Below are 15,517 nucleotides of genomic sequence, written 5' to 3'. Positions count from 1 at the left end.
TCGATCATATTATACAGGAAGTTATGTAAATGTTTCTTACAATTGTTTTCTTTTTCAGGATTATGTACAGCTCAGAGCAAAGTAAACGTGTGTCTTTATACGCAAAAAAAAAAAAAAAAAAAAAATGGACTTTCAAAATTAATTCCGTTTTGATTCATTGTGAATTATTATTCTGTTTGCATATAATTATGTACATGAAATGAGTTTATTTCAGTGACAAATTATCTGTGTTTTCGTCTATTTATAATTTTCAAAATTCGTTTCCTTTTTCCATATTATGACAAAACATTTTAGACCTCTAAATTTCGGGTTTTACGTCAGGTAGGTTCGAAGGAGCCGCTGGTCTTGAGCCTGGATTAATCCTTCAACAATACCTCCCCCTCCCACGTTGGAGTTAGGGTTGGGTATCCCGCTCGCAGCAACCTGACTTTTCGAACATTTCCAAAAACTTCTGTTTTTACAAAACTCTATTATTCAGTTATGTTGGAAAGTTTATATTTCTTTACCTTTACACGAAGTATTTGGCATTTTTTAACAGATGAATTTGCTTAGTAAATTTATTACTATATGTCATATGGAAGCTTTCTTGGATTTTTGTCTTAACAAAAATTGATATGTAGATTTATATCCAGAATTTTGTCTTTGTTGGTTGGGAAAATAAACGGTTAGTGGAGACGGCTTACAAATACTCCCTCTAGCCTCTTTAAACTCTGTGTTGTGTTGTTTATTATTTCAAAGGTGTATTATTAAAGAATGTAAATGATTTATGCTCGTTTGAGTGTAACGAATTAGAGCATAATCAATTAGAAATCAAATTAAACTACTTTGCAATATTCATAACAAGGATGTATACAGCTTTAAGCGGCGTCATTATACAGTTAGGTACATCAGAAGGTTTAAAACAGTATAGAAAACAGGTGAGCAATCCAGTATCTTCATGTGTCTAATGTTATAAGTTTTGTTTAACATTTGAATAAGCAATGTGTCTGCGTGTCAATATTATATGAAACATATATCATCTTCCTTATATTTATTACAGTTACTGTTAATAAACAATTCGAAGGCGAAATTAATATCTCAAAACTCGTAAATCATTTACAAACTCGTTGTAACATTTGCACATAGACGCCTGTCTCTCGAGTTTCCTTTTGTTTGACATGTTTATCATCATTACAAATTTAATGTAACTTTTTGTCGACAGAGTTTAATAAACCTTATCTATAAAACATGCTTTAAGTTATATTTGGATATAAAATGGATACAACGTTTAAAAGGGTTTTTCGAAAATACGATCCGCTTGATTTAATTGGACAACAGTTCAATCGCATATCTTCTGATTACCAAATTTTTGGAAAAGTTGGAAAAATGAACAACCAAAACGGTAAAATTAAAGATGCTGCAGGCTCGGTTTGATTGAGATATAACATCTTTGACTGTATGTAAAGGGCGAAATTTTATGGCCTCCACTAAGCACATACAACATTTAAACGACTGAATTATCTCTATTTATGTATATTTACTTTTCATCGGATGATTCGCATATAATATTAAAAGTATAGAGTTAAACTGGTTTTAAGAATTCAAAAGTGAAGTCATCAGACAAGGGCGCCTATCATTCTAGCATTGTGTACCATTTTATGTATGTGATTGCAGGAAAGTTTCTATGTAAGATGCAATTAAAATTGATGATGTATCCGATCACAGGTTAAACAGTTTGATCAAGTCCATATTAGAGCAAATGCAAAGACTAAGACTGTAACAGAAGCGATTTTGTAAACAAAACACACCCAAGAAGAATACAGCAAATGATATCAAACAAATATTTTATTGCTGTGAAAATAAACTTCACCCAAACTATTATATTCTTTCAAAATATTATAAAGAACGACAAAATTTTGTATCTTTAGTTTAATATTCCAACATGTTTAGACAACGTAAGGATCAATTTTTTATGGTTTTATATCATAAATATGATGCTCAATTTAAGATTTATCCATGTTGTAAGTTCCAAAAAGCACTATTTATGAAGATATTTACGAATTTAACATTTCATGTAAATAAAGGGAGGTATAACATTTCATGTAAAAAAGGGAGGTAATAAAACATTTGTTTTCCATAAAGTTTTATTGAAAATTTTCAATAAGAAATGAATGCATACATTTTAGTGATTACATATACAGTCAGGACTCATTACAATGACAGTGTTGGTTCCCAAAGAATATGTCAGTATATCGAATTTGTCAGTATATTGAATTTCATCATGCATATGTAATGATATGCTTATTTACTGGTATCTGAACATAATGTATTTAGATCTTTAATAAAAATCTATAATGAAAAAGATGTTTGTGTTTATGTGTTCACTTTATTATGCACATTACATATCATACACATAATACAACAACTTCATTAAATTGATAACAACTAAAATAGTGAAAGATCGATATGAAAATGATATAAATTTATAATATAAAACTAGGATTTCTTAAGTAAAACCTTTAAAAATTGATTGCACATTGTTGTCTTTGTCAATTAACGGAAAAAGACTTCGATACTTTTCTAAACCTCGTTTGATTTTTTATTGTTTATAGCAGACATCAATGCCCAGACAGAGTCTAAATATTTCAGAATTCAGCAGACAACAACACGTTGGTATTGCAATTAGGTGTAATAATCAACTGGCCAAGTTACAATACCTGTTTTCTTTTGTTCACGGCTAAATGATACGCGAGCTTGACTGACCAAGTGTCAGTTTAACGGGTACTGATTGTATAGTAAATAACACGTTTGGTTTCCAATTTTATTGTGTCGGAGTCGGAATACGAATTTTCCGTTATAAAGGATTACAATAACGTTGAAAGAATTTGGTTCCCACCAATTCACTGTCGTTATTTGAATTTGTCAGTATAAAGGATTCCGATGTATTGCGTCCTGACTGTAATATGTACAAATATTTGCAGTACATGTTATACATATTCTTTAATGTTTGATAATTGTTTATAAGCATAATTATATACATATATATATATAATTTCAATTAAGTTTGGTATACAACCTTGATCTTTAATTACTTTAGTCTCTTTATATTTATAAATTATTTATAGAAATGATTGTAAGAATTTTTTTCATTTACAGCACTTTAGCCTGCAGTGACTTCTTGAGGCAATATACTACCTCCAGTTTCTAAATTTTAACGTTTCATAACCGCACTTCATCACAAAACTTCAATATATAAAAGAATAAAACTAAATCTTGCTTACAAAAATCTAAACAACATCTAACTTTCTTTAACAATTTCCATCATTTATGTTTCAATGTGGAATGTTGCTTTAACCACATAAGAATGTCATTCTATCAATAATTGAAAAATATAAGCAAATAAATAAAAAATAACGGCAAATGTACCCCTCCATACTATAAATAAACACGATTTTCATAGTGTGTAATTAGATAAAATGTGTATCGAGTGTGCAAGAGGTGTTGCATGCCTTGTGTTTATTTACAGTATAGAGGGGTACATTTGCCGTTATTTTTTATTATTTGCTTATATTTTTCAATTATTGATAGAATGTCAATCTCCTGTGCTTAAACTGGTACAAGGTGGCATTGTCTGTACATGCACTAACCACTACCACCCATGAACAGGATTTACGCTTTGTGCGTACTTAATGGATCCCACGTTTATCTATTTTGTTTAGAAAAATAGCGAACAAAAACTAAGAACAATGAGAAGATAAAGATGAAGAAGAAAAAGTAGAACTTAACAAGCAAATTGTTATAGTTGTATATTAAAAAAATTAAGTCTTTATATGTACCACCTTTTAAGTTGTTACACTGAATAAATATGAGTTTGCTGTATCGCAGGTCAATCACATGTACTAGATTATAAGAGAGTATCTAAACAATATATCCCTAAAATATCCCCTTTTGCTTCGTCGATCAAAATACAAATATCACGACTGAGTTTTTTTCCAGAAAGTACATTTACAATAATGCTTATCACTATGATGCATTTGTACCTTTACTTGTTAAATCTAAAAGCAATTCCTAATAAATTTCCTTTTATGGCAATAAATTTCAATTGATATTACGGATAAATTAGAATTGCACTAATTTTATGTAATGGTTAGTGCAACGTTCTAGTGCAATTGCTTCCCATTAGACTTTAAAGCGGATGTATTAACCACTGGATTGGTTTCGAAACGAATGCTCGATAACAAATGAATATACCAAAGACAACAATGTCAAATTACCACAAGAAATAACTAAACCATGTTTAATGCTTGAAAATAATATTATTATGATTTTCAGAATAAATCGTAATGCTCGGGGAAAATAATCTGAATTTAAAGATACACACGTCCATATATCTTAACTGAGATACCTATAACAACTTGTAACATTAAGTATTGACTACTGTATAGTTCAGCAATTAAATATCCAACCATAAACAAACTACATGTTCAAATTTTATGTCAAGAACAGTTTTCATTTAACAACGAACAAAGAGATGAAATAGTGACCGGTGATGTTAGAATAGACATACTATAAAGCATCATATTATAAAGCATATTAAGTTTGTATGCTATACCTTTAAATGACCGTGCATCGTGCATGTGAAATATAAAAGGTCAAAACAATTTTTTGTTGAAGTGCTTGTATCTGTTTAATTATATTGTTTCATAGGATTTAGAATTGATACCTAGAATATCATGCTATTTAACAGTGAGCTGATAAATAAATTATCAAAACGTTTGCCAAAGATAGATGACGTGGTTCAAACAGCCAAACTTTAAAATGATGACATTTTGAAAAGAAAGTTTATCTAAACTTTAATTGCTATATATCAAAATTTTGCTACCATGCATAAACAATTGTTTGTCTTATATTTCGAACTAACAACAGTGATGTGCATCTAGCAAATACAAAATTTATACGAAATTATTCAAATAATCTTTAATAAATCATATCCAAACATCTATCAGTCTACTGCTGGAGAATAAAACATGCTTACATTCTCTTGTTCATCATAAATCAGTCACACCTACAGACATCTAGCCCGTATATCAAATGCAAAAAAAGGAATTCAAGGAAGTGGCTTTTACACATAATCATATGAAAGATATAATAAATTTTCTAAACATCTCGATTTAATCAATATACACTTATTCAAGTATAGCCAGCTCCTAAGCTTACACGGATTAGCTGACATTTTTGCATTCTATAGATGCGTGCATTTATTTGACAGCTTTGGTCAAGAACTGAATATAGTCAGTGTACTGCTTATCCTTGTAACTTTATCTAAGAAAATATTTGAAATCTGGCCATATCTAGTATAGAAATTCTATATGTAATATAAAGATAAAATTGATTATAATACATTCTTCTGAAATAAGACAAGAAGCAAAACTATTTAAAAATTCAAATTTCATTTCGCTTGAATGACTACATTTTGAATTAAAGATTACAATTGTTATTATAATAACTGTTTGTTACTACTCGTATATACCTTTAACCAGTAACTTTTAACAAAAAACAATAGAGGAACTACTTTTTACCCCAATTTTAAACATTCTAAATCAAAGCATACAGAACACAAAACAATAAATGGGATTGCAAAAATAAAAGTTTTCGAAAATACAAATTAAAGCATACCAACATCCCTGTCATAACATCTTTCTTGTTTTGTAGACCATCATTTAACATTTATATCTTCTGTAAAAGTCGTAGTCAGGTCTTGTAAGGAAAGCTTTAATATAGGTAAAGTTCGGTAAGCGTTCTAAATCTTCTTCATTCATTTTCTACTAGTATGATTCATTAATTTAAAGAGTATTTTGTCATACACACTTTCCGCTTCATAAAATTTAAAAGAAATGTTAAAATGATATATGTAATGTTATTTAAATAGTAAGGATGACATGTTTAAGCATTTGATGCTTCGATATCTAAGCACAACTTACAAGGGCGATGTAGTACCAATTTACATTTCTATCGTATATGCTATCATTCTATCTAATCCTAAAAGCAAATTCAAGTAATTCCTTTACTTAATGATGATTTGCTAATACGAAAGAAGATTGATGGCAATGCCAATCTTTTGAAATGCCAAGAACACAGTCATGCACACTGATTATAATTCAACATGAGATATACATTTGTATATGAAAGAGGGTGAAAGGACCGATTAATGTTTGATCAAATTTTAGAATATTATTAAGAAATCGATTCAAAATCTCGGTATTTGTTGATAAACATTTTGTAAACAATTTAAGCGAGGAGAAATATCAACTAAATTTAATTAAGTTGAATAATCATCTTTTTGTTTGTACATTGCTTGATAGATTTATCAGTTTACTCCTGATATAATTATTTGTCAATCTAGATTGTTTATTTCAAAAGCCTTTAACCTTAGTCAGCACGTAAATCATGCATTGAGTATTGTTACATCTAAAAATATACCAACATACTTAGCGAACATCAACAATGTCTTTTTAGACAATACAAAACAGAAATTATACGTATTTTCTAATAAAATGTCGGTACAATGCAGACAGGTCCTATGATGAATTATTGTCAAAAGTATGACTTCTTTCACAAGTTTCTCCGCTAAAACAATCAACATATTTACATATATAACAAACGTAGAATAAGTGTACTTCGGTTATGTGCTAGCCTTGCTTTGCTTTCGTTTGTGACAATGGTACTTACTTGACAAACTGTAAAAACTTTAAAAGTTTATGATTTACGCGTGTTTTAATGGCATCTTAGCGTCAGTAAAATGAGTTACAATATTACATAACACTTCTATCAGCTTACTTATGTCTAAATAAATCCTGTTTTACACTTAGCTTTGGCCTCAAACGGTTTATGAATTTATTTGATACAACGTATGGATCTGTGACGCAGAACTGAAATAAGATATGTGCAAGAATACTACTAGACATGTTCACAGTAACATATTGATGTACATAACAGCAGGTCCTGAACCATAACGAAAACTTTATATGGCAATAATGTTTAAACATTTATTGAAAACTTTTGGGCTACAGGAACAAAAAACTGAATAAACCTAGTCCATATCAGATTTATATTAATATATGGTTTGCTTCTTCATAATTGCAAGCATCAGTAACAGATATGGCAATTTTACCATATTAGCAAAACTTCCCTAGAAATGTATACGTGTTATGATTATTTGATTCCCTAGACAGACCTGTCACTCATGGTTGAAACAATGATGTCAAGTGACAAAGACACAATTGAAAGGATACTTCTGAAGGTTCCATTATTTCTTTTACAATCAAAATGACCTCTGTGTGTACTGTAATTCCTATCTTATTCCAACAAACTCAACATACAAACATAATTTGTTTTTATCCTTTTGTCGCACCAGGATTTTTAGCAATTAATAGCATTACGAAATTCATTACAATTTGTAGTATTAATACAACTTTTATATCAACTATGAACAAAACATTTTCAATATGTATACAACATTAACACACTAAATCTGATATAGAGAGAAACTGGGAGTAATTTGGTTTATCACAAAGAAATATTATTAAGTTGTGAAAAGTAACGGTGATATTTTATTTGCAACTCTAAATTCTTTATCTACATAAATACATATTTCATTCTCTTTGTATTGACAGCAAATAATGTTTATGATTTTCCCAGTATAATGACATTCAAAGGACACGGAATAAAAGAACGCATTTATTCTACAAAATAAAACAACTCCAGTACACGAGGTATCACGCCTGATTACGGTTCACTTTATAATGGTGTCTATAATACCGACATGTGATTATAAGCTAAGACATATATCGCCAGGCTTTGAAAAGATTATTTCAGAGTAGCTTTAAGATATTCGTATGCTGGGAGTGTATTAAAATCAAGAAGTTTACAAACGTAATTATTAGGTACAACTTTAATTATTTGTATTCTCGGGGACAGACATCAAAGATATAGATCAGGTTGTCCGGGGAAGACGTTTTTGTGGCACTTTTAATTTGGTCTTACATACATTTAGAAACTCTGTAGCTGTTATTATAGTTGACATCGACATTAAAAGTGCCATCAGAAGAAAAATCTGGTTAACTGTTACATAAATTTGAAATTGTGATGTTGTTTAATATCATGATGGATGTATACCTATACTTACTGACATTTAATACACATTTTGAAATAGTATCAAACATTTTGTTCAAGGAATCATAAATAACATAATCGATTCCTGTCAAGGAAAAACCTGAAACATATTGTGATAATAATGACAAATGGACAAGGATTTAACAAATGTGCGATATTATTAGTAAAATGTGCATTCTACCGGAGCATTAATCTCATTTATGTAATTTCTGTTGCCGACGAATGTCGAATTTGATTTTATTTCAACTATTTGAGAGAGTGTAATTGCTTAAAACTAAAGTCTAGACCGTCTTAATGTGTACATCTAGGGATTTCTTTCTTGAAACTTATCTTATTTTTCAATTTAAAACTGTATGAAACATTCTTGACTTTGTGTAAACAGTGCTGCCCTGTCGGAAGATTAATTGTAACAATTGGTGAATCAAATTTTATTTATACGGATTTGCTTGACATTAATAAATATTTGTATTTACTTTGTATGTGTAAGTAAACAAATCAAACCTAGATAGAAGTAAAATGTAAAACAAAATACACAAAAACACTTTTTAAATTTTGTTCTTATCAGAAACCAAATACATAACGTTTATTTCCGGGAGAGGAGGAGTGACATGATATTGCTTTCGTATGATATTGATTTTATAATTTCATGTATTGTCTGAATGCGAATGACAGGTAAAGCGTGTAAACATAGATAGTTTCATTTTGATTTATTTTCTGTTAAATTATAATAAATGTCATGGATGGAGTAATGTTTTAGAATAAACTCAACAATAACCTGTCCTAAAAATGATCATCCTGGAAAAACGAAGAGAGAGAACCAGCTGAAAATGTGCAAATAACTGATCAAGACTACCATCACTTGGTAGAAAAAATCTCAAAAAGAATAAATATTTCAAGTCCTGCCATGTCAAAAACCTCTGTAAAGTCTCTTCAATTACGTAGGCAATGATATACTAAATTAACTAATAAACGCCGAGCTTTGAATTTTTTGCTGCAAGCTGTTTCTTTCTTTAAATATTTCATACAAGGGAAGGATAATACAAATTATAAAAACACAACAAAAAATCACACCCGTCGAATTTTATCCTTCATATAAAATTGCATCAATAGAAATTAACTGTTTGGCGGACAAAATGTATTAAACGTTGAAATTGTACAAGCCTGATGGTTAACTGTTTAAAATTAAATCAAAATGTCATTTTGATACTAACGATAACTATAAAAACAAATACAACCTTTTAAGAATATTCTCTAATAAAAATATAGCCGTTAGTGAGTAAACTGTATTGAAAATCTTTCCTGCTACTTACAAACTGGGTTTATAGACTGGTTGTATGTTTATCATTTGTAGATCAATGTACGAATGCAAAAACCTCTGTTTGCCAAAGTACATTTCGGGAAACTAAAACTATGTAACCTTTAAATGAAACTAATGAATGGAACATATGAAGTTATTTTCTGAACGTGGGGCTTTAATTTTCAAAGTATGTGTAGCTCCTACAGGGGATTTTGAATTCAAAGTATTAGACAAAAAATATTTTACTTTCAATTTCGAGATTATTAAGTACAAAGGATAAATTGTGCATAGTAAGCATCATTAGGTCTACTGCCCGTGAATAAAATTTGCTGATATATTCTCAATTTATTTTTGGTTACAACACAATCAAAACTTGTAGACATCCAGCTTGGGTTCTTATATTCAAATATCTGGCACTAACGACTTTTGATAAATCAATTCTGAATATCTGACAGTTTTATATTCCAGACGCGTCTATTTGTGTGACATGTCTTTTATACAAGCAATATATCATTGTGTGTACTGCTTAACCCTGCAACGACAATATATTATATATTTAATGAATATTTTACACTAAAGCCGACGCATATAAACAATTAAAAAAGTAAGAAAAGAAAATACACACAAAAAACAAAAACAAACAAATATACAAACAAACTTGATATAAAAGTTTAAAAAAAAAAGACAAAACAACAACAACAACAACAAACAGAAATACAGAAACAACAACAACAACAAAAAATGATGAATTGAATACAGAAGTTTTAACTGCAGATATTTAACACGTAACTCTCTATAAAGACTATATTTGACGCTCTTTTATAACCTGTATAAAATTTGAAGTGTTACCCTTTAACTCATAGATTTCATAGCATACATTAATTATTTAAATATTACTTCATTTCAAAACAAAGCACGTTGCATTGCTTTATTATTGCATCTATAGCATTTGTCATTATTTCTTTACTTTGCATGAATTGAAAAAGCGCTTATAGTATACATTGTATATTTAATTTACAATCAAATGAAAAAATAAATCATTGTTCCTGTCAGTGCAAATATGACACTATATCCTGTGAACGTCAGCGTAATAACAAAGCATGAAAATTATGTCATTCATCAAATACTTTGTAGGTTTCGTGCAAAAGCATGATATCAGCAGAAAACATAATGCGATTTACTAAAAATATTCAGAAGAATTTTAATCATGTTAAACGTCTTCTAATATTCCCAAGATAGTGCAAGTATTGAAGCAAAGAGTTAAAATTTAGAATTTGAAGAATATAATTGGATCTTTCAATGACAGATCTCTTTGGATTTAGCTCAATACAGGATTGGAGCAGTACCTCTAGACGCTTGCAGAAATCATGATCACAAAATAGACAAATATCGTTTTTTTCGCCGAATTTTACATTTTTCCTTGATTATCGTACTTGATTCGGTGTGAAAAGATGAATAAGATCTGTGAAAGTTCATTCCGTTGGGTAAAAAGACAAGATTTTAGCATTTTATCATTCAAGCGCCTTGTCCGGTATATACCGGAATACGGTATTTAGTGTGGTGCTCCAATCCTTATTTTAGTCACAGCCGATCTCTTTTAAACCGAACATTTATTTGCAATTTCAATAAATCTGTAGTACACGTTTAGGACTCGCGTTACAAAAACAGTGTTGTGATTTCGATTTAACACAACGTATGCAGAATCAAAGCAATATTATTGTGTTTTGAAGATGTTTAAGATAAATTTGAATATCAATTGTCAGAATATTTGAGCTGGTAAATGTTTAAGATGCAATGATAAGCGATAAGCATGAGACGTTTCTTTTTAAATTTAAACCGTCAGTTAATTAAGATATATTTCACACAGATACGATTTTTGGGGAAAAAAAACAAACAAAAAACTGTTCAGTGCTCTGTACAGTCTGTAAAGTAAACATTTTTGAGAACACAAAGAGAAGATAATTATGACTATATTTTAATCTGTAAACACTATAGATGTATTTTGTCTTTTGCAATGTTTTAAATTTCAATTTGTTTAACACGTAGTAAAGCATCATCTTATAGACAAACAACAGCGTCTTCAGCAGAAAAGCAACACAATGTTGTTAATGATGATGATGATGATGATAATAATAATAATAATAGAAATAATAATAATAATAAAGAATCAGACAAGAAACACAAACTCATTTTCCGGCGTATAAAAACTTGATATCCAAGAAATATATTCTGAAGAAAAGAAGTACAAAATTATAAAAACAATATTTCAATCTTGCCTTATTAACCCCCCCCCGGTCTCCTGTCCCCTTCCCCTTTGACTGTGTGGGCCAATAGTCAATCATTTACTTGTTTTCTTTGAATTCCTAATCAGATTCAAATTATTTATCATTTAGTGATTAACCTGTCCGTGCTCTGTCCTTGCCCTGTCCTGTTTTTGTTTGGGGTCCGCCTGGGCTCCTTGCCACTGGTTCTTGTTGCTGTGTTATATGGGGGTTGCGTTCATTGAACGCCGCCTTTCCTTGTTGATATTGTTTATCATATTTTGTCATTTTGTTCAATCTTAAAAGCAATGCCAGAGATACCTTATTTATTTCAGAAAATGTCGGGTAATGCCTTTTACTCGTTATATCAAGCCCGGTCAATTTGGACGAAATGAGAAGGACTTAGATTCACATATATACCTATCCTTGTTTATTCGTATGACAAAGCCAATAAACAAAAGAACCAGAGTGAGAATGATTATAAGTTTTCTTCCCAGAGAAATGTAAATTTCAGACAGTTTTATAGTCAATTTGTTATAACGCTTACTTCTGGTGCAGAAATATGTGTGGTGTGGTCTTGTGTACCTTCATGAAGTATTCAAGTCATTTCTTGTTAAAACGTTTGATTTGGGGTTCTCCTGGGCACCTTTTCACTTGTTCTTGTTGCTGTGTCGTGTGGGGGTAGCGTTCATTGAACGCCGCCTTTCCTTGTTGATCTTGTTTATCATATTTTTTTAAAAATTTTGTTGTCGAAACGCAAGGACAAATCAAGCAGAATAGAATATGTGATACAATTAAAATGTGTCCTCTCTCATTTTTTATTAACTCCTGCTGGTCGATTTGCCGTTGTTGCCGTTGAGTTATGCTTTTTTTGTTGATACTTTTTATGTTAAACTTTGTTCTCACATTATATTTCATTTATATTGAATATTTATCTTTATTTGATTTTTGCTTTAGTCAGCTGTGATGGAATTTTAACAATTATGCATTACTAGTATCATTTTGTTTAAAAATGTTAAAATGCCTCTCTGCACTCATCCTGATTACCATTGATGTCAGTTTATATAAAGTCTACTTATATAACACCGGTTATACATTTATCAAGTACATGTATCACATAATACGCATTGTGTTATTTGCCACTGTTAAAGCCTAGACAGTCTTTAAACGTACTTTTATGCGCTTTCCTTATATTTCATTCCTAATATAACTTCACATTCTAGAGGTCGTCTAGAAAGGCATAGGGCATTCCAAAGTCACAAGTATAATATTGCACTCTTTGTAAACTTCAAGGATATGAGTTCATTCTCAAGATAACCTTTACTATAGACAGTATTCACTTTTATATCTCTTTATTTAAGATATTAAAGCAAATGGTAAGCGTATATATCGATCATGCATGCCAGACAGATTATTAAACTAATTATGCTATAAATTATAGATATATGTAAGTTTTGTATTAACTATAATTTATCATAGTGAATAGCAACGAGTCCTTACTGAAAATAGCAAATAAAACAGCATTTTATGCTTCGCAAAAAATATTAATGAGGTATACGTGAATCAAATGAAACAAAAATGATTTAAACAAAACCTTTCTACTTTTAAGAAAATAATGCATCTGTCTGCATTTATGCGGGGGGAATACATCAGGTGCAATTTCGAGCAAAATAAAGAAATATAGAGCATAAACAGTTTGCCTAATACATATATCAACTTTTGAGTTTCGTTAAGTGTCTATGATAAACAATTACATATTGTGTTAACCTAATGACTAATGAATACGTCAACTAATCATTTTTTCTTTACTAATATTTGAAATCGGTTAGAGGTTTGGGAACAAATTACTTTACATTCAATAACGCCATCATTATCAAATGTGAGCAATTACTGAAAAGGGTCAGATCAATATATCTCTTTGCAAATTGAATTATTCCAAATCTTTCCAAGCCATTTTTCCGTATGACATATTTTGTCCCTAAATGAACGCTACAAATTGTTTTCAATAGTATTATCTCCGGTGATAAATCACCGACATCTTAGTGCAGGAACCAGTTAAGCCCTTCTAAATCTAAATAGGAGTTAACCACTTATTGCACTCAGGTGATAATATGTGTTCAATCTTGTTTATGTTCAATATGTGTTTAACCCAGATACTACACTTTGCTTTTTTCGTCTGTAAGTGTTATTGTGTGTAGTTTAGTGAATTACAGTTCATATTTCAAAAACAACACTAAAATAAACACAAAAAACATGTATTTTAAAATGTATTAAAATGTACTTTCGCACGCCAGACATATAAATTTAAGAAAATATTTCCCTTTCATTGTTATTGTAATTGTTTTATTGTTTTATATAATTCGATTTCCTGTTCATTTCATTGGAATGATCTTCATAACCTTTGATTCCCTTCCATAATTCAATTTCATGTAGTTTTGCCCATTGTTTTCTTGTTTAGGGCACACGCATTATTTTACTTGGGATCCATATGCCGCTTTTCATGGAATGGCATGAACGTGTCACATTGAAGGTTCTATGATAACTGCCGTATGAAAACATTTGGAATTTCTAAATTCAAAATGCCATCATTTTTGTGTTTAAATGTTGAATTCTGCTTAAGTCGGTGCTAGGGAGCGAGGATGGTAGTTGTACTTGACAACAGGCTCAATCAAACCGAAATGCAACTTTTTTAATTGCGCCGTGGTGGGCTTCCTAAAGGGATTCTGTTTTCCTCTACTCTGTTTTAATTTGCTGTAAAATCTAAGACCTCTAGATGTTTGTAAATATATCGCGAACAGATTATTGAATTTAAACCAAACAAAAGGCATTTTGTTTTCTTAATATCATATAGTTCGCCAAAGGAGAAGAATTCTATAAGACTTGTCTTTCATTCTCATCCTTTTCCATTGTGTAAAAAATGTTTTGTTTGTTATATATTTGTAGGTACATTATATATACTTTCGGGAATAAATATGTTTAAACTAAACTAGTATCATATTTAAAGCAAACTAATAATGTTAGAAACGGACATATCATCTTGATAATATAAAAAAATTAATGGTTTTAACTGTTTATTACTTTAAATTACATAACACTCCCCTGAATCAATATTGCTAGAAATACGGCACCATTTCGTAAATTAAATAGCAATCAGTGATGTTTAACTTTCAGCTAACACAAAACCAACTTACAAAACATTTTGTCTTATTCTGAAAGCCTTATCCAATGTTTGCTTTCTAATTGCCTCAATTTATACCCTATTTCCAGATTGTTCTGAATATTTGAGCGAAAGGCGGTCCATTGAGAACAATTATAAAAACAAAGTTGATGTTTAACTGTCCAATGTTCGCAAAATTTAAAACCTTTTGGGAGACTTTGCATTTTGTGGAAGTTGCTTTAAATGTGTATTACATTCGTAACAGATTCATATCAATTGAATTTATAATGAAAACGTTCGTACTCTATATTTTACAAATCATGAACGGTTACTCCAAATAGTCGTCGATTCCCTCTACTATTCATATGTTAATGTTGAAATAAATGTATTTCATTAACGATTATCGAAATACAAGAAACTGTCGAAATACAAGAAACTGGTTTGAATTCATAAAAATTATCGAAAAATTGATAAAAAATTTTTGTCTCGCTTAAAGCATTTCTTTTTAAATAGGATGTACACAACGTATTCTCTATTTATAATAAATAAGCATCAAAATAATTGTGTTTCTAAAAAAACGTTTCGTACAGTACTGCATAAGTTCATTCATAGGAAAAAAACAAGAAATAGATAGAGGGCAGATACTGTTTC

Source organism: Ruditapes philippinarum, unplaced genomic scaffold (assembly GCF_026571515.1).
Source record: "Ruditapes philippinarum isolate M1 unplaced genomic scaffold, ASM2657151v2 ctg3212_1_1_1_1, whole genome shotgun sequence".
NCBI lineage: Eukaryota > Metazoa > Mollusca > Bivalvia > Venerida > Veneridae > Ruditapes > Ruditapes philippinarum.
Note: the sequence above shows the minus strand (reverse complement) of the source record.